Source organism: Oncorhynchus keta, chromosome 26 (assembly GCF_023373465.1).
Source record: "Oncorhynchus keta strain PuntledgeMale-10-30-2019 chromosome 26, Oket_V2, whole genome shotgun sequence".
NCBI classification, from domain to species: Eukaryota; Metazoa; Chordata; class Actinopteri; order Salmoniformes; family Salmonidae; genus Oncorhynchus; species Oncorhynchus keta.
Window position 1 is genome coordinate 37,804,754 of NC_068446.1, and position 20,615 is coordinate 37,825,368.

The window sequence follows — 20,615 nt, forward strand, 5'->3', positions numbered from 1 at the left end:
CTGTCTCTCTCTCTGTCTCTCTCTCTCTGTCTCTCTCTCTTTCTCTATCTCTCTCTCTCTGTCTCTCTCTCTTTCTCTATCTCTCTTTCTCTATCTCTCTTTCTCTCTCTTTCTCTGTCTCTCTTTCTCTGTCTCTCTGTTTCCCCTCTCTCTCTGTCTCTCTCTCTCTCTCTGTTTCTCCCCCCCCCCATGAGAAAGTTAATAAAGAGAACGAAAGCAGAAGCACCGTTTTAAGGTAAAGCCGCCGCAATTAGTCTGACTGTAGGACTGCTGCAGCTATAGAAACTGAGGCAACAGCCAGTAAGCTTAGAAACTGAGTGGATTACCAGACGCATCATGTGGACCCAGTCAGGATACTGCCATCACTTCCCCGGACATCCCTTCTACCATGCGCCCTCCTGCAGGTGTGTACTATTACAGTGCCTTCAAGAAGTATTCACACCCCTTGACCTTTTCCACATTTTGTTCTTACAAGGTGCGATTAAAATTGATTACATTTTTTGAAATTGTCAACGATCTACACAAAAATTCTAATATGAACAATAAATCACAAATATATCTAGATTAGATAAGTATTCAACCCCCTGAGTCAATACATGTTAGAATTGCCTTTGGCAGCAATTACAGCTGTAAGTCTCCGAGAGCTTTGCACACCTGGATTGTACAATATTTGCACATTATTCTTAAAAATTATTCAAGCTCTGTCAAGTTGGATGTTGATAATTGCTAGATAGCCATTTTCAAGTCTTGCCATAGATTTTCAAGACGATTTAAGTCAAAACTGTAACTAGGCCACTCAAGAACATTCAATATCGTCCTGGTAAGCAATGTATTTGGCATTGTGTTTTACGTTATTGTCCCGCTGAATGGTGAATTTGTCTCCCAGTGTCTGTTGAAAAGCAGACTGAACAAGGTTTCGCTCTAGGATTTAGCCGTTGCTTAGCTCTATTCAGTTTACTTTCATCCCACAAAGCTCCTTAGTCCTTGCCGATAACGAACATACCCATAACATGATGCAGCCACCACCAGGCTTGAAAATGTGAATAGTGGTACTCAGTGATATATTGTGTTTTGCTTTAGTGCCTTATTGCAAACAGGATGCATCTTTTGGAATATTTTTATTCTGTACAGGCTTCCTTCTTTTCACTCTGTCATTTAGGTTAACATTGTGGAGAAACTACAATGTTGTTGATCCATCCTATCACAGCCATTAAATTCTGTAACTGTTCTCCAGCAACTGAATTAGGAAGGTATGTTTGTAGTGACTGGGTGTATTGATACACCATTCAAAGTGTAATTAATAACTTCACCATGCTCAAAGACATTTTATATGTCTGCTTTTTTTTACCCATCTACCAATAGGTGTCCTTCTTTGCGAGGCATTGGAAAACCTCCCTTGCCTTTTTGGTTGAATCTGTGTTTGAAATTCACAGCTCGACTGAGGGACATTACAGATAATTGTATGTGTGGGGTAACAGCGATAAGTTAGTCATTAAAAAATAATGTTAAACTATTATTGCACGCAGTCCATGCAACTTATTTTGTAAGCAAATGTTTACTCCTGAACTTATTTAGGCTCGCCATAACAAAGGGGTTGGATAGATATTGAATAGATATATTCAAGACATTTCAGCTCTTCATTTGTAATTCCTTTGTAACAATGTACATTACGTGGTGTTGTGTGTAGGCCAGTGACACAACATCTAAATGTAGTCCTTTTTAAATTCAGCCTGTAATGCAATTTTTTTGGGAAAAAGTCAAGGGGTGTGAATACTTTCTGTTACTACAACTACTGTTACTACAACTACTGTTACTACAACTACTGTTACTACTACTACTGTTACTACTACTACTGTTACTACTACTACTGTTACTACTACTACTGTTACTACTACTACTGTTACTACTACTACTGTTACTACTGTTACTACTACTACTGTTACTACTACTACTACTACTACTGTTACTACTACTACTACTGTTACTACAACTACTGTTACTACTACTACTGTTACTACTACTACTGTTACTACTGTTACTACTACTACTGTTACTACTACTACTACTACTACTGTTACTACTGTTACTACTACTACTACTGTTACTACTACTACTGTTACTACTACTACTGTTACTACTACTACTGTTACTACTACTACTGTTACTACTACTACTGTTACTACTACTACTACTGTTACTACTACTACTGTTACTACTACTACTGTTACTACTACTACTACTGCTACTACTACTACTGCTACTACTACTGTTACTACTACTACTGTTACTACTACTACTGTTACTACTACTACTGTTACTACTACTACTGTTACTACTACTACTGTTACTACTGTTACTACAACTACTGTTACTACTACTACTGTTACTACTGTTACTACTACTACTGTTACTACTACTGTTACTACAACTACTGTTACTACAACTACTGTTACTACAACTACTGTTACTACAACTACTGTTACTACAACTACTGTTCCTACTACTACTACTGTTACTACTACTACTGTTACTGCTACTACTGTTACTGCTACCACTGTTCCTACAACTACTGTTACTACTACTACTCTTACTACTACTACTACTACTACTGTTACTACAACTACTGTTACTGCTACTACTGTTACTACTACTACTGTTACTACAACTACTGTTACTGCTACTACTGTTACTACTACTACTGTTACTACTACTACTGTTACTACTACTACTACTACTGCTACCACTGTTCCTACAACTACTGTTACTACTACTACTCTTACTACTACTACTACTACTACTGTTACTACAACTACTGTTACTACAACTACTGTTACTACTACTACTGTTACTACTACTACTGTTACTACTACTACTGTTACTATGACTACTGTTACTATGACTATGACTATGACTACTATGACTATGACTACTGTTACTACGACTACTGTTACTACTATTACTACTACTGTTACAACAACTACTACTACCAGTATCCCTGTCACCTTACTCCTATACACATCTACCTCTATTACTCCAGTATCCCTGTCACCTTACTCCTATACATATCTACCTCTACTCCAGTATCCCTGTCACCTTACTCCTATACACATCTACCTCTATTACTCCAGTATTCCTGTCACCTTACTCCGATACACATATACCTCTATCACTCCAGTATCCCTGTCACCTTACTCCTATACACATCTACTTCTATTACTCCAGTATCCCTGTCACCTTACTCCTATACACATCTACCTCTATTACTCCAGTATCCCTGTCACCTTACTCTTATACATATCTACCTCAATCACTCCAGTATCCCTGTCACCTTACTCCTATACACATCTACCTCTATTACTCCAGTATCCCTGTCACCTTACTCCTATACACATCTACCTCTATTACTCCAGTATCCCTGTCACCTTACTCTTATACATATCTACCTCAATCACTCCAGTATCCCTGTCACCTTACTCCAATACACATATACCTCTATTACTCCAGTATCCCTGTCACCTTACTCTTATACATATCTACCTCAATCACTCCAGTATCCCTGTCACCTTACTCCAATACACATATACCTCTATTACTCCAGTATCCCTGTCACCTTACTCCTATACATATCTACCACCATCACTCCAGTATCCCTACACATTGTAAACATGGTATTGAAACTGACCCTGTATATAGTATGCATGCTTACGTCTCGTGTGCTTCTTATTTTTATTTATTGTGTTTTTGTTCTACCTTGTTATTTTTAGTACTACATTGTTATTGATTACTGCATTGTTGGGATTTAAGTTTGCAAGAAAGGCATTTCACTGTACTTGTTCACGTGACAATGCCACCGGTATTAATAATCTCAAATAATGTCTGGAAGTTTAAGGAGTTTTTGTCCTCCAGATTCCGTCTGGCTCTGAGAGAAATTTAGTGATACAATTTATGTGTTTCAATTCAATCTTTAAAAAACCTGCCCAGTAGCCCCTGTATCTTTAAGTGTAGTGGATATATTGTTTGTGAACTTTATCATTGTCAGAGCTCAGACTACCAGGTCATTTCACCTCTTGAGATTGCTGGGATGAATAGTACAGCACCATCCAACCACCTAGCTTTCTCAAGTAGTGCCCTATGTAGGGAATAGGGTGCGATTTGGGACACAGCCTATGGTTACGGTCCCATTGGTAGAAATCTGACTCACATCTTGAACACTATACTATAGATAATCTCATGGGGATATGCAGGCGAACCTCTGGTTCACTTGTGTGTATTCAGTGAAAGTAATGTGAGCCGGGACCTGGCTGACTCGGGTTAATCATTTCCTCACCTGTCAATAAAGCGGACGGTGACACCGATAGACTCCGCCCTTTCTCACTCTCTCCGTTTACATTCAAATGACAGAGTGTTACTCGCTGTTTGAGGAAACGTCTCAGTTGTTTTGGAGGGTAATCCAGTCGCATGGAGATGAGGTGAGTGTATTTTATGTACACATTTATTTGTATGTTGATTGTGTGTTGAAAATGAAATCACATTTATTGGTGACATGTTATTGCGGATGTTGTGAAATGCTTGTGTTTCTAGTTCTGACTGCAGTAATATCTAAGAAGTAATATCTAACAGTTTCACAACATGTAATCAAAATACACTTAAATCTTAGTAAGGAATGGATTAAGAATATATATACATGTCAGAGTGGCATTGGACAAGATACAGTGGCATAGTATAGAATTTGGTATTTGGTTTCAATGCGTGTGTGTGTCTTTTATTCTTTACTTGTGTGTGTCTGTGTGTGTGTGTCTGTGTGTGTGTGTTCTTTAGTTGTTTGTGTGTGTGTGTTCTTTAGTTGTTTGTGTTTGTGTGTGTGTGTTCTTTAGTTGTTTGTGTGTGTGTGTTCTTTAGTTGTGTGTGTGTGTGTGTGTGTGTGTGTGTGTGTTTAGTTGTTTGTGTGTGTGTTCTTTAGTTGTTTGTGTGTGTGTGTGTGTGTGTGTGTTCTTTAGTTGTGTGTGTTGTGTGTGTGTTCTTTAGGTGTGTGTGTGTTCTTTAGTTGTGTGTGTGTGTGTGCGTGCGCTCTGTCAGCAGCCCATGGTCTCAGCACTGTAAATGGATTGGGCTCGGTGTCACAGCACATCAGGAATGTGGAGGGAGCAGATTGTCTGGGAGCCTCTGCTCATCCTTCCGACACACACACCTTAATAACTATGGCATATTCCTGACCTGCTGTCCAATATGATGCAAAACACGATTAACCAGAAAGCCAGGGGATCACCCTATCCATTCACTATCTCATGTCTGAACCACAAAGTCACTGTGATATCCTGCTAATCTCGCCTCGTTGCTCCTCCTGAACTGTGATAGCCTGCTAACCTTGCCTCGTTGCTCCACCTGAACTGTGATAGCCTGCTAACCTTGCCTTGTTGCTCCTCCTGAACTGTGATAGCCTGCTAACCTTGCCTTGTTGCTCCTCCTGAACTGTGATAGCCTGCTAACCTTGCCTTGTTGCTCCTCCTGAACTGTGATAGCCTGCTAACCTTGCCTTGTTGCTCCTCCTGAACTGTGATAGCCTGCTAACCTTGCCTTGTTGCTCCTCCTGAACTGTGATAGCCTGCTAACCTTGCCTCGTTGCTCCACCTGAACTGTGATAGCCTGCTAACCTTGCCTCGTTGCTCCACCTGAACTGTGATAGCCTTAACTATTTTGACTTGACATGTTGCCATTGCCTGAATATTTTCCTGACTATGATCATTAGCCAGGAAAATATATTTAATCGTGACTCAATATTACAATAGTTGAAGATACTTAATACAGATTTAAAAACCACATTGTTCTCTCCTTGTTTGGAAACATCTGGTACAAAATCAAATATTTGTGTGGTAACCTACGCAAATCTTCATTTGACATCAACTACTGTACAGCAATCCTAGCCTTGAGACCTTATGTGTCTTGTTATAGTCATCCTAAACACTGTTGAAGGCATTTCTACCAAACAACCATATTCTGTGTGGCACCACTAGCATTTCAATCTCCTACATATTAACTAATGCTGCAGTTGTTCAATTTGCAGAGGAAGAAGAAACTCTGTGAGACTCCCGAGTTCACAACACGTGGGAGTCCCCAAAAAAAAAGTCCTAAAAGCTGTTGTGACTGACCATGAATGTAATCTTTGGTACCAGACTTCAGTTTCATTACTCTGTGCCGTGCTACATTGGGATTGAGAGGATCAGCGATGATCAGAGAGGATCTACTACATTAACCCAGCTGTGGACTCTTCTCTCCTCCCCCGTCCCCTCATTTCCTTCCCATCTCGGTCTGTTTGGACATGTTCCTCTTCCTTGGACTCAATGTTCTCTAGACATTATGTTCTTGGACGCCCACATCATCCCTTAGTTTCTGGATTTTCTTTCTCCGTATCTTCTCGCTTGGACTTTACTGCACCATCAAACCTGTTGAAGGAACAACGTTGGTATAAAAAGGACCGAAGTCCGTTATCTGTTCCAGTAGCTACGAAAGGAGAGGATTTAAGATGCTAACCAACTGTGTGCAGAGTATGTGCTCCCGTGTAGGTCTCAGCAGGTAGGAACTATTAAAGAATGGCCCATGTAGCTTTTCATACGGGTTGTGTGAGTCAAATACCAGTTGCTGTGGTGTGAGGTGTGGCCAGTTGCACAGTCAGCGAGAGATTTGTTGTGAGCTTTCTCGAGGCTTCCAGGGCGGTAGGCAGCCTAGCGGTTAGTGCGTTGGGCCCATAACTGAAAGGTTGTTGGTTTGAATACCTGAGCCAACAAGGTGAAAAACCTTTCGACGTTCCCTTGATCAAGGCACTTAACCTTAATTTGCTCCAGGGGCAGCGTACTACTATGCCTGACCCTGTAAAACCACACATTTCACTGCACCTATCTGGGGTATGTGACAATCAAACATCCTTTTTTTGGGGGGTGGGGAGAGCTACGTGTAGCTAATGCATGTAGGCTTACATGTAGTATTATTTTTGGCATGCTCAATCAATAGTGTGCCATGAAACAGACAGTTAGATCATACTGCCATTTCCTGCAAAAGTTTGAACTGGACTACATATCCAAAGATGGTACCGTATGAAGATAGGCAGAAACTGCTACTCCAATAGAAAACCTGTAAGTATCTGGTGTGACCACCATTTGCCTCATGCAGCACGACCCATCTCCTTTGCATATACTTGATCAGGCTGTTGATTGTGGCTTGTGGAATGTTCCCACTCCTCTTCAGTGGTTGTGCGTAATTGCAGGATATTGGCGGGAACTGGAACTTGCTGTCGTACACGTCGATCCAGAGCATCCCAAACATGCTCAATGGATGATATGTCTGGTGAGTATGCAGGCCATGGAAGAACTTGGATATTTTCAGCTTCCAGGAATTATGTATAAATCCTTGCGACATGGTGACATGATGATGGCGGTGGATGAATAGCACCACAATAGGCCTCAGGATCTCATCACAGTATCTCTGTGCATTCAATTTGCCATCGATAAAATTGCGTTTGTTGTCCGTAGCTTATGCCTGCCCATACCATAAGCCTACCACCACTATGGGCCAAACTGAAGTCAGGTCAAGACCAGGTGAGGACGACGAGCACACAGATGAGCTTCCCTGAGACGGTTTGTGCAGACATTCTTTGATTGTTCAAACTCTGTTTCATCAGCTGTCCGGGTGGCTGGTTTCAGACAATCCCGCAGGCGAAGAAGCCGGATGGGGAGGTTCTGGTCTGGTGTGGTTACACGTGGTCTACGGTTGTGAGGCCAGTTGGACATACTGCCAAATTCTCTAAAATGACGTTGGAGGCGGCTTATGGTAGAGAAATTAACATTACATTCTCTGGCAACAGCTCTGTTGGACATTCCTGCATACAGCATGCCAATTGCACACTCCCTCAAAATGTGATACATCTGTGGCATTTTGTTGTGTGACAAAACTGCACATTTTAGAGTGACCTTTTGTCCCCAGCACAAGGTGCACCTGTGTAATAATGATCATGCTGTTTAATCAACTTCTTGATAGGCCAAAATTGTCAGGTGGATGGATTATCTTGGCAAAGGAGAAATGCTCACTAACAAGGTTATAACCAAACGTGTGCACAGAATTTGAGCGAAATAAGATTTTTGTCCTTATAGAACATTTCTGGGATCTTTTATTTCAACTCATGAAACATGGGACCAACACTTTGCATGTTGCGTTCATATTTTTGTTCTGTACATATAAAGTGGTTTTTGACAAGTTAAAATGTGTCCTCTTCACGAGGTTGGCGTGATAACATGTTCAAATACTTAAGACACTGGCTCAACTACTATAGGATGTGCCTTTTTAGATTTTGAGAACATTAATAACGAAGGAAGAATTGTTCACTTTTCAAATCCCAAACCGCAGCCTGGTCTGCTTGCGCGTTCCCGGAAATCAAGTCTCACGATGGTGCACCTTTGGGTTTAGAAACTTTGTGGGTAGGTCTGTAAATGGAAAGCTGAGCAGTGAAAGTGTGTAGAAGACTTGTGTGTGTGTGGTCTTTTCACACCTGAGCAAGCTGTCAATCTATTGCATGTAGGATAGCAGCACACTCACTATGTCTAAAGCAGAAAGGGTTGCTGCCCTCTACGGAGTAATTCTGAGCATTCTGAGCATTCCTGCGACTTTTGGAGGTTGCCTGGGTCTTTGAGGCAGTTCTGCAGGCATTGTATCTGCTTGTGTGTGTGTGTGTGAAGACTTTAGTTCTGTGTAAGGGAATGCTGTGGGTCTCACATTACTTCAGATGCTGTCCGTGGACCGCGTGGGCACCGCCTCTGTAATCTCAGCCTAATCTGTAACGGCTTTGTGTGCAATCAAAGAATCCACAATAGGATCTCTAAGAGGTGAAATCCAACGCCACTCAATCCAATCCCTCTACTGGGAAATAGACCGGGCACACTGGTATTTGTCAATAGGAGTGGGACAAACCAATGTGATCTGATGGGAGGGAGCCAGACCGCTTCAACATGACTGTTGTTGAATGCAGCAGAAACACTGCCACCCAGAGGCTATGGTGCTGTTGGACACCCAGAGGCTATGGTGCTGTTGGACACCCAGAGGCTATGGTGCTGTTGGACACCCAGAGGCTATGGTGCTGTTGGACACCCAGAGGCTATGGTGCTGTTGGACACCCAGAGGCTATGGTGCTGTTGGACACCGCCGGCCTAACTTTTCTTTCCAAACGAGATGGCCTAAACAAATCCCTTCAATGCTTCTTTACACCAAACTCCCTCTATCCCAACCCAGTAGAGACGAGGCAAACTCCCTCTATCCCAACCCAGTAGAGACGAGGCAAACTCCCTCTATCCCAACCCAGTAGAGACGAGGCAAACTCCCTCTATCCCAACCCAGTAGAGACGAGGCAAACTCCCTCTATCCCAACCCAGTAGAGACGAGGCAAACTCCCTCTATCCCAACCCAGTAGAGACGAGGCAAACTCCCTCTATCCCAACCCAGTAGAGACGAGGCAAACTCCCTCTATCTCAACCCAGTAGAGACGAGGCAAACTCCCTCTATCCCAACCCAGTAGAGACGAGGCAAACTCCTTCTATCCCAACCCAGTAGAGACGAGGCAAACTCTCTCTATCTCAACCCAGTAGACACAGTGAATCAGGAGTAGGCTGGAACTGCAACTAAACCAATTGTCCTCACAGCCTCTGTGGGTAGCCCGGACTCCAGTGCTCCCCCTCTTGCATTTTTGGGCATAATGCGTCTTTGTATCCACACATTCTCATACTCCATGGGTGGTGCTGCAATGACAACAGCTCGTCTCTGTTCACATATTCCACAGTCCGACTAACGATTTGTCCTAATTAGTTTTCTTTATTAATACAGATGAATTGGAGTTATGGAGCAAACCAGCAAAGTCATTACAGCGAAGCGATAAGCACACCCTGATCTGATTGGTTCAATTCAAAGATGGGGTGAACGCTGTTGTAATCTTATTCAAGATTAGTGTCAATATTACTTTGATATTTCCTATTGTTTTTGTTTTGCAGTTAAGAGTGGGAGGAGAAATGTTGCAGGGTAAAGGTATATCAGATCGGTGGCAGGTAGCCTAGCGGTTAAGAGTGGGAGGAGAAATGTTGCAGGGTAAAGGTATATCAGATCGGTGGCAGGTAGCCTAGCGGTTAAGAGTGGGAGGAGAAATGTTGCAGGGTAAAGGTATATCAGATCGGTGGCAGGTAGCCTAGCGGTTAAGAGTGGGAGGAGAAATGTTGCAGGGTAAAGGTATATCAGATCGGTGGCAGGTAGCCTAGCGGTTAAGAGTGGGAGGAGAAATGTTGCAGGGTAAAGGTATATCAGATCGGTGGCAGGTAGCCTAGCGGTTAAGAGTGGGAGGAGAAATGTTGCAGGGTAAAGGTATATCAGATCGGTGGCAGGTAGCCTAGCGGTTAAGAGTGGGAGGAGAAATGTTGCAGGGTAAAGGTATATCAGATCGGTGGCAGGTAGCCTAGCGGTTAAGAGTGGGAGGAGAAATGTTGCAGGGTAAAGGTATATCAGATCGGTGGCAGGTAGCCTAGCAGTTAAGAGTGGGAGGAGAAATGTTGCAGGGTAAAGGTATATCAGATCAGTGGCAGGTAGCCTAGCGGTTAAGAGTGGGAGGAGAAATGTTGCAGGGTAAAGGTATATCAGATCGGTGGCAGGTAGCCTAGCGGTTAAGAGTGGGAGGAGAAATGTTGCAGGGTAAAGGTATATCAGATCGGTGGCAGGTAGCCTAGCGGTTAAGAGTGGGAGGAGAAATGTTGCAGGGTAAAGGTATATCAGATCGGTGGCAGGTAGCCTAGCGGTTAAGAGTGGGAGGAGAAATGTTGCAGGGTAAAGGTATATCAGATCGGTGGCAGGTAGCCTAGCGGTTAAGAGTGGGAGGAGAAATGTTGCAGGGTAAAGGTATATCAGATCGGTGGCAGGTAGCCTAGCGGTTAAGAGTGGGAGGAGAAATGTTGCAGGGTAAAGGTATATCAGATCGGTGGCAGGTAGCCTAGCGGTTAAGAGTGGGAGGAGAAATGTTGCAGGGTAAAGGTATATCAGATCGGTGGCAGGTAGCCTAGCGGTTAAGAGTGGGAGGAGAAATGTTGCAGGGTAAAGGTATATCAGATCGGTGGCAGGTAGCCTAGCGGTTAAGAGTGGGAGGAGAAATGTTGCAGGGTAAAGGTATATCAGATCGGTGGCAGGTAGCCTAGCGGTTAAGAGTGGGAGGAGAAATGTTGCAGGGTAAAGGTATATCAGATCGGTGGCAGGTAGCCTAGCGGTTAAGAGTGGGAGGAGAAATGTTGCAGGGTAAAGGTATATCAGATCGGTGGCAGGTAGCCTAGCGGTTAAGAGTGGGAGGAGAAATGTTGCAGGGTAAAGGTATATCAGATCGGTGGCAGGTAGCCTAGCGGTTAAGAGTGGGAGGAGAAATGTTGCAGGGTAACGGTATATCAGATCGGTGGCAGGTAGCCTAGCGGTTAAGAGTGGGAGGAGAAATGTTGCAGGGTAAAGGTATATCAGATCGGTGGCAGGTAGCCTAGCGGTTAAGAGTGGGAGGAGAAATGTTGCAGGGTAAAGGTATATCAGATCGGTGGCAGGTAGCCTAGCGGTTAAGAGTGGGAGGAGAAATGTTGCAGGGTAAAGGTATATCAGATCGGTGGCAGGTAGCCTAGCGGTTAAGAGTGGGAGGAGAAATGTTGCAGGGTAAAGGTATATCAGATCGGTGGCAGGTAGCCTAGCGGTTAAGAGTGGGAGGAGAAATGTTGCAGGGTAAAGGTATATCAGATCTGTGGCAGGTAGCCTAGCGGTTAAGAGTGGGAGGAGAAATGTTGCAGGGTAAAGGTATATCAGATCGGTGGCAGGTAGCCTAGCGGTTAAGAGTGGGAGGAGAAATGTTGCAGGGTAAAGGTATATCAGATCGGTGGCAGGTAGCCTAGCGGTTAAGAGTGGGAGGAGAAATGTTGCAGGGTAAAGGTATATCAGATCGGTGGCAGGTAGCCTAGCGGTTAAGAGTGGGAGGAGAAATGTTGCAGGGTAAAGGTATATCAGATCGGTGGCAGGTAGCCTAGCGGTTAAGAGTGGGAGGAGAAATGTTGCAGGGTAAAGGTATATCAGATCGGTGGCAGGTAGCCTAGCGGTTAAGAGTGGGAGGAGAAATGTTGCAGGGTAAAGGTATATCAGATCGGTGGCAGGTAGCCTAGCGGTTAAGAGTGGGAGGAGAAATGTTGCAGGGTAAAGGTATATCAGATCAGTGGCAGGTAGCCTAGCGGTTAAGAGTGGGAGGAGAAATGTTGCAGGGTAATGGTATATCAGATCGGTGGCAGGTAGCCTAGCGGTTAAGAGTGGGAGGAGAAATGTTGCAGGGTAAAGGTATATCAGATCGGTGGCAGGTAGCCTAGCGGTTAAGAGTGGGAGGAGAAATGTTGCAGGGTAACGGTATATCAGATCGGTGGCAGGTAGCCTAGCGGTTAAGAGTGGGAGGAGAAATGTTGCAGGGTAAAGGTATATCAGATCAGTGGCAGGTAGCCTAGCGGTTAAGAGTGGGAGGAGAAATGTTGCAGGGTAATGGTATATCAGATCGGTGGCAGGTAGCCTAGCGGTTAAGAGTGGGAGGAGAAATGTTGCAGGGTAAAGGTATATCAGATCGGTGGCAGGTAGCCTAGCGGTTAAGAGTGGGAGGAGAAATGTTGCAGGGTAACGGTATATCAGATCGGTGGCAGGTAGCCTAGCGGTTAAGAGTGGGAGGAGAAATGTTGCAGGGTAAAGGTATATCAGATCGGTGGCAGGTAGCCTAGCGGTTAAGAGTGGGAGGAGAAATGTTGCAGGGTAAAGGTATATCAGATCGGTGGCAGGTAGCCTAGCGGTTAAGAGTGGGAGGAGAAATGTTGCAGGGTAATGGTATATCAGATCGGTGGCAGGTAGCCTAGCGGTTAAGAGTGGGAGGAGAAATGTTGCAGGGTAAAGGTATATCAGATCGGTGGCAGGTAGCCTAGCGGTTAAGAGTGGGAGGAGAAATGTTGCAGGGTAAAGGTATATCAGATCGGTGGCAGGTAGCCTAGCGGTTAAGAGTGGGAGGAGAAATGTTGCAGGGTAAAGGTATATCAGATCGGTGGCAGGTAGCCTAGCGGTTAAGAGTGGGAGGAGAAATGTTGCAGGGTAAAGGTATATCAGATCGGTGGCAGGTAGCCTAGCGGTTAAGAGTGGGAGGAGAAATGTTGCAGGGTAAAGGTATATCAGATCGGTGGCAGGTAGCCTAGCGGTTAAGAGTGGGAGGAGAAATGTTGCAGGGTAAAGGTATATCAGATCGGTGGCAGGTAGCCTAGCGGTTAAGAGTGGGAGGAGAAATGTTGCAGGGTAAAGGTATATCAGATCGGTGGCAGGTAGCCTAGCGGTTAAGAGTGGGAGGAGAAATGTTGCAGGGTAACGGTATATCAGATCGGTGGCAGGTAGCCTAGCGGTTAAGAGTGGGAGGAGAAATGTTGCAGGGTAAAGGTATATCAGATCGGTGGCAGGTAGCCTAGCGGTTAAGAGTGGGAGGAGAAATGTTGCAGGGTAAAGGTATATCAGATCGGTGGCAGGTAGCCTAGCGGTTAAGAGTGGGAGGAGAAATGTTGCAGGGTAAAGGTATATCAGATCGGTGGCAGGTAGCCTAGCGGTTAAGAGTGGGAGGAGAAATGTTGCAGGGTAAAGGTATATCAGATCGGTGGCAGGTAGCCTAGCGGTTAAGAGTGGGAGGAGAAATGTTGCAGGGTAAAGGTATATCAGATCGGTGGCAGGTAGCCTAGCGGTTAAGAGTGGGAGGAGAAATGTTGCAGGGTAAAGGTATATCAGATCGGTGGCAGGTAGCCTAGCGGTTAAGAGTGGGAGGAGAAATGTTGCAGGGTAAAGGTATATCAGATCGGTGGCAGGTAGCCTAGCGGTTAAGAGTGGGAGGAGAAATGTTGCAGGGTAAAGGTATATCAGATCAGTGGCAGGTAGCCTAGCGGTTAAGAGCGTTGGGCCAGTAACCCGAAAGATCGCTGGTTCCAAACCCTGAGCCGGCTAGGTGAAACATCTGTTGATGTGACCTTGGGCAAGGGACTTAACCTTTATTGCATTTAAATGGCTTTTTACATTAAAAGAATAGCAAGACTGTGATTAATGGACACCTGGTGTGTGTGTGTGCTGCTATGCTTGTGTGTGTGTGCTGCTATGCTTGTGTGTGTGTGCTGCTATGCTTGTGTGTGTGTGTGTGTGTGTGTGTGTAATTGGCTACGCTGTTATCAGTCGATCTCTAGTATGCGAGTGTGTGTGTGTGTGTGTGTTTATGTCCTTTTTGGAGATGAAGTCACAAGCTCAGTCATGTTGCCAGGTGACGTGACCAGTGTTTGTGACCTGCGTAGATCTTAACAGATCAGATCACACACACATCTCCTTAGGAGACTGCTGTTTCTCATTATAAGCCAGGGGTGAGCAACTATATAGATTCAGCCGGGGTCCGATGTTTGTCTGCGTGAATGTTCAGGGGACCGGAATATAAATATAGCAATTTGTATACTGAAAATTGACCACAACTAAGCCCAAAAAGAGATTGTATTGGAAAAATAACAATCATTTCATACCTTCATTACATTGACACACAATTTTTTTAAACTAAAAACGTTGGAGTCCAGTTTTGGCCCACTTGCCCGCCTGTTGCTGACCCATGGTATAAGTCCAAGCTCTCTTCACTGTTGATTCTCCCTGACATCGCCTGCATGCCTGCTTGCCTGCCTGCCTGTCTATCTGTCTGTCTGTCTGTCTGTGTCTCCCTCCCAGTGCACATCCACTCCCTGCCACAAATCCCCACGTCTGCCACGTCTACAACCATGACAACAGCTCAGTTTTAGTCTCATGGGGGCAGTTTGGGTCACTGTGCAAAGAGGGTGCTTGGTTCTCTCTTTCAGACGGTTTTATATCTGTATCACACACACACACACACACACACACACACACACACACACACACACACACACACACACACACACACACACACACACACACACACACACACACACACACACACACACACACACACACACACACACACACACACACACCTCTCGCTCTCTCTCCCTCCCTCCAGATTCTCTCTGTCTGGTATTGCTGAGTATAGCTATCTTTTTAATAGCCAATGGCATATGGTGTGTTGTTCTTATCAAGGGGTGAGCAGTAGGGTTCATGACCCTGCTGGACACGCGTAACACAATGCAGCATTTTATTTCCTACTTCTGTTTCCTCAGTCTCTAGTGGAGATGTAGCTATAAATCTTGCTATACACTTTCACTCCAGCTTGTACTGGCCTGGGACAGTCAATGTTCCACTAGGCCTTTCTCGATAACAGATCCTAGGTCAGTCTAAGTGCTCTTCTGCTGAGCTGATCACTAATGCTTTTCCACTAGGCTCAGGGCAGTTCAAACTCCACTGGCTGGTCCTGGGTCAGTTTAGATGCCTTGCCACCTGACGTCTCCCCCAGCTCCACCTAAGGGTTCAACTAAGTAAGTTAGTTAAACAACCAGCAAGGACTGAATTGCTCTTTGTGTGTACTGATTCGTGCAGTGATGTAAAGTACTACTAAAGTAGTTTTTGGGGGTATCTGTACTTTACTATTAATATTTTTTACAACTTTTACTTCACTACATTCCTAATGAAAAATAATGTACTTTTTACTCCATTTTCCCTGACACCCAAAAGTACTTACATTTTGAATGCTTAGTAGGACAAGAAAATAGTCCAATTCTCACACAGCCTTACTGCGTCTGATCTGGCGGACTCACTAAACACATGTGTTTGTAAATTATGTCTGAGTGTTGGATTGTGCGGTCTGGTTTGCTTAATATAAGGAATGTGAAAGGATTTATATTTTTGTACTTTTGATACTTAAGTATATTTTAATACCAAATACTTTTAGATTTTCATTTCATAAAAATAGACAAAAGTAAAGTATGGATGGGCATTTGCGATTAGTAATTTATAGCAAAATAAATGTTGCAGTAGCTGTTTTTAAGGTATTTCTGCCATTTTGCTTCATATCTGGTAATGCATAAAGAAATAGGGGAACTAAGGCACTAGAGGTGTCACTACAGACGGGGGTTCGATCCCCCAGTTCTTTAACTGACTTGCCGAGTTAAATCAAATAATAAAACGAATAAGTATCCTAACATTATAGCTATCCCACCTCTCACGTCAACACTGCCTGGCTGGGGAGCTGTGTGCACTGCCTGGCTGGGGAGCTGTGTGCACTGCCTGGCTGGGGAGCTGTGTGCACTGCCTGGCTGGGGAGCTGTGTCCACTGCCTGGCTGGGGAGCTGTGTGCACTGCCTGGCTGGGGAGCTGTGTCCACTGCCTGGCTGGGGAGCTGTGTCCACTGCCTGGCTGGGGAGCTGTGTGCACTGCCTGGCTGGGGAGCTGTGTGCACTGCCTGGCTGGGGAGCTGTGTGCACTGCCTGGCTGGGGAGCTGTGTCCACTGCCTGGCTGGGGAGCTGTGTGCACTGCCTGGCTGGGTGGCTGTGTCCACTGCCTGGCTGGGGAGCTGTGTCCACTGCCTGGCTGGGGAGCTGTGTCCACTGCCTGGCTGGGGAGCTGTGTCCACTGCCTGGCTGGGGAGCTGTGTCCACTGCCTGGCTGGGGAGCTGTGTGCACTGCCTGGCTGGGGAGCTGTGTGCACTGCCTGGCTGGGGAGCTGTGTGCACTGCCTGGCTGGGGAGCTGTGTCCACTGCCTGGCTGGGGAGCTGTGTCCACTGCCTGGCTGGGGAGCTGTGTCCACTGCCTGGCTGGGGAGCTGTGTCCACTGCCTGGCTGGGGAGCTGTGTCCACTGCCTGGCTGGGGAGCTGTGTCCACTGCCTGGCTGGGGAGCTGTGTCCACTGCCTGGCTGGGGAGCTGTGTCCACTGCCTGGCTGGGGAGCTGTGTGCACTGCCTGGCTGGGGAGCTGTGTGCACTGCCTGGCTGGGGAGCTGTGTGCACTGCCTGGCTGGGGAGCTGTGTGCACTGCCTGGCTGGGGAGCTGTGTGCACTGCCTGGCTGGGGAGCTGTGTGCACTGCCTGGCTGGGGAGCTGTGTGCACTGCCTGGCTGGGGAGCTGTGTCCACTGCCTGGCTGGGGAGCTGTGTCCACTGCCTGGCTGGGGAGCTGTGTGCACTGCCTGGCTGGGGAGCTGGCACTGCCTGGCTGGGGAGCTGTGTGCACTGCCTGGCTGGGGAGCTGTGTGCACTGCCTGGCTGGGGAGCTGTGTCCACTGCCTGGCTGGGGAGCTGGGCCTGGCTGGGGAGCTGTGTCCACTGCCTGGCTGGGGAGCTGTGTCCACTGCCTGGCTGGGGAGCTGTGTCCACTGCCTGGCTGGGGAGCTGTGTCCACTGCCTGGCTGGGGAGCTGTGTCCACTGCCTGGCTGGGGAGCTGTGTCCACTGCCTGGCTGGGGAGCTGTGTCCACTGCCTGGCTGGGGAGCTGTGTCCACTGCCTGGCTGGGGAGCTGTGTGCACTGCCTGGCTGGGGAGCTGTGTGCACTGCCTGGCTGGGGAGCTGTGTGCACTGCCTGGCTGGGGAGCTGTGTGCACTGCCTGGCTGGGGAGCTGTGTGCACTGCCTGGCTGGGGAGCTGTGTGCACTGCCTGGCTGGGGAGCTGTGTGCACTGCCTGGCTGGGGAGCTGTGTGCACTGCCTGGCTGGGGAGCTGTGTGCACTGCCTGGCTGGGGAGCTGTGTGCACTGCCTGGCTGGGTGGCTGTGTGCACTGCCTGGCTGGGTGGCTGTGTGCACTGCCTGGCTGGGGAGCTGTGTCCACTGCCTGGCTGGGGAGCTGTGTGCACTGCCTGGCTGGGTGGCTGTGTGCACTGCCTGGCTGGGGAGCTGTGTGCACTGCCTGGCTGGGGAGCTGTGTCCACTGCCTGGCTGGGGAGCTGTGTCCACTGCCTGGCTGGGTGGCTGTGTGCACTGCCTGGCTGGGTGGCTGTGTGCACTGCCTGGCTGGGGAGCTGTGTCCACTGCCTGGCTGGGGAGCTGTGTCCACTGCCTGGCTGGGGAGCTGTGTCCACTGCCTGGCTGGGTGGCTGTGTCCACTGCCTGGCTGGGTGGCTGTGTCCACTGCCTGGCTGGGTGGCTGTGTGCACTGCCTGGCTGGGTGGCTGTGTGCACTGCCTGGCTGGGTGGCTGTGTGCACTGCCTGGCTGGGTGGCTGTGTGCACTGCCTGGCTGGGTGGCTGTGTCCACTGCCTGGCTGGGGAGCTGTGTCCACTGCCTGGCTGGGGAGCTGTGTCCACTGCCTGGCTGGGTGGCTGTGTCCACTGCCTGGCTGGGTGGCTGTGTCCACTGCCTGGCTGGGGAGATGTGTCCACTGCCTGGCTGGGGAGATGTGTCCACTGCCTGGCTGGGGAGCTGTGTCCACTGCCTGGCTGGGGAGCTGTGTCCACTGCCTGGCTGGGGAGATGTGTCCACTGCCTGGCTGGGTGGCTGTGTCCACTGCCTGGCTGGGTGGCTGTGTGAATGAAGGCTTAACTAGAGATCAAGCGATTATGATTTTTCAACGCCGATACTGATGAATCTGCCATTTTTTTGTAATAATGACAATTACAACAATACTGAATGAACACTTATTTTAACTTAATATAATACATCAATAAAATCAATTTAGCCTCAAGTAAATAATGAAACATGTTCAATTTGGTTTAAATAATGAAAAAACAAAGTGTTGGAGAAGAAAGTAAAAGTGCAATATGTGCTTTGTAAGAAAGCTAACGTTTCAGTTCATTGCTCAGAACATGAGAACATATGAAAGCTGGTGGTTCCTTTTAACAGGAGTCTTCAATATTCCCAGGTAAGAAGTTTTAGGTTGTAGTTATTATAGGACTATTTCCCTCTATACCATTTGCATTTAATTAACCGTTGACTATTGGATGTTCTTGTAGTCACTTTAGTATTGCCAGTGTAACAGTATAGCTTCCGTCCCTCTCCTCGCTCCTCCCTGGGCTCGAACCAGGAACACAACGACAACAGCCACCACATCGAAGCAGCGTTACCAATGCAGAGCAAGGGAAACAACCACCAAGGCTCAGAGCGAGTGAAGTTTGAGACACTATTAGCGCGCGCTAACTAACCAGCCATTTCACTTCGGTTACACCAGCCTCATCTCGGGAGTTGATAGGCTCCAAGTCATAAACAGTGCAATGCTTGACGCACAACGAAGAGCTGCTGGCAAAACGCACGAGAGTGCTGTTTGAATTAATGTTTACGCGCCTGCTTCTGCCTACCACCGCTCAGTCAGATACTTAGATGCTTGTATGCTCAGTCAGATTATATGCAACGCAGGACACGTTAGATAATATCTAGTAATATCATCAACCATGTGTAGTTAACTAGTGATTATGATTGATTGTTTTTTATAAGACAAGTTTAATGCTAGCTAGAAACTTACCTTGGCTTACTGCATTTGCGTAACAGGCAGTCTCCTTGTGGAGTGCAACGAGAGAGAGGCAGGTGGTTATTGCTTTGGACTAGTTAACTGTATGATTGCAAGATTGGATCCCCCGAGCTGACAAGGTGAAAATCTGTCATCCTGCCCCTGAACGAGGCAGTTAACCCACCGTTTCTAGGCTGTCATTGAAAATAAGAATGTGTTCTTAACTGACTTGACAAGTTAAATAAAGATTAAATAAAGGTGTAAAAAAAAAAAGACATCGGCAAATCGGCGCCCAAAAATACAGATTTACGATTGTTATGAAAACTTGAAATCGGCCCTAATTAATTGGCCATTCCAATTAATCGGTCGACCTCTAGTTGAAACATTTGTTTTTAGAAGCAATCCACACAGGCGAAAGTTGGTCTAACTACTAAAGTGAGACTTTATCCTCGTGTTTCTTGGATATTTACATCGTTTTGTTCACAAGTTAGGTTGTTTTTCAATGTTTGAGTTACCCTGCTAGCGAAGGGAAGAGACGTTGTTGGCCATTAAAACAATAGATGGGGATAGCGCTGACGTCTTCCACATATTCCTATGGAAAACTACCCGCATTAAGCCAGAGCTAAGCATAGCTAAGGTTCATGGTGACTAGCAAAGGATCATGGTCAATGTAGTCGTTTTCATCCTGTCTGAGAGACTCATGCATAGTAGCCTGCTGGCACGTGGTCCTGTATGACGACAGATGGAGTGGATCACAGATTAATGAAATATGATGATTTGTAGCGAACTTTAAAATAATTCACAGTGGGGATCGAACCTGTTCATAATAAACACAGTTTAGAGCCCAAAATGCCATAAAAAACAATTAACATGCTTGGCCGTTCTGGCGATCGTAATATACATAGGCATTCTAGGGCAGATCAGGGCTTTTGGCACCGCTAACCCTTACGTGAGAATGCTATTCATTGACTACAGCTCAGCGTTCAACACCATAGTGCCCTCAAAGCTCATCACTAAGCTAAGGAACCTGGGACTAAACACCTCCCTCTGCAACTGGATCCTGGACTTCCTGACGGGACGCCCCCAGTTGGTGAGGGTAGGTAGCAACACATCTGTCACGCTGATCCTCAACACTGGAGCTCCTCAAGGGTGCGTGCTCAGTCCCCTCCTGTACTCCCTGTTAACCCACGACTGCATGGCCAGG

The 20,615-nt window shown here is 46.5% G+C and overlaps 1 protein-coding gene and 1 long non-coding RNA gene across 6 annotated transcripts in view; both read left to right on the forward strand.

Moving 5' to 3' along the window:
* Positions 1-20,615, forward strand: part of LOC118359347 (pleckstrin homology domain-containing family A member 7-like) — a 212,284-nt gene that overhangs the window by 51,271 nt on the left and 140,398 nt on the right. The gene's annotated exons all lie outside the window — the stretch shown is intronic.
* On the forward strand, positions 10,613-14,190 carry LOC127912071 (uncharacterized). Its single transcript, XR_008080501.1, has 3 exons — positions 10,613-11,445; positions 12,370-12,455; positions 12,918-14,190. It is a non-coding gene; the product is annotated as an uncharacterized LOC127912071 (long non-coding RNA).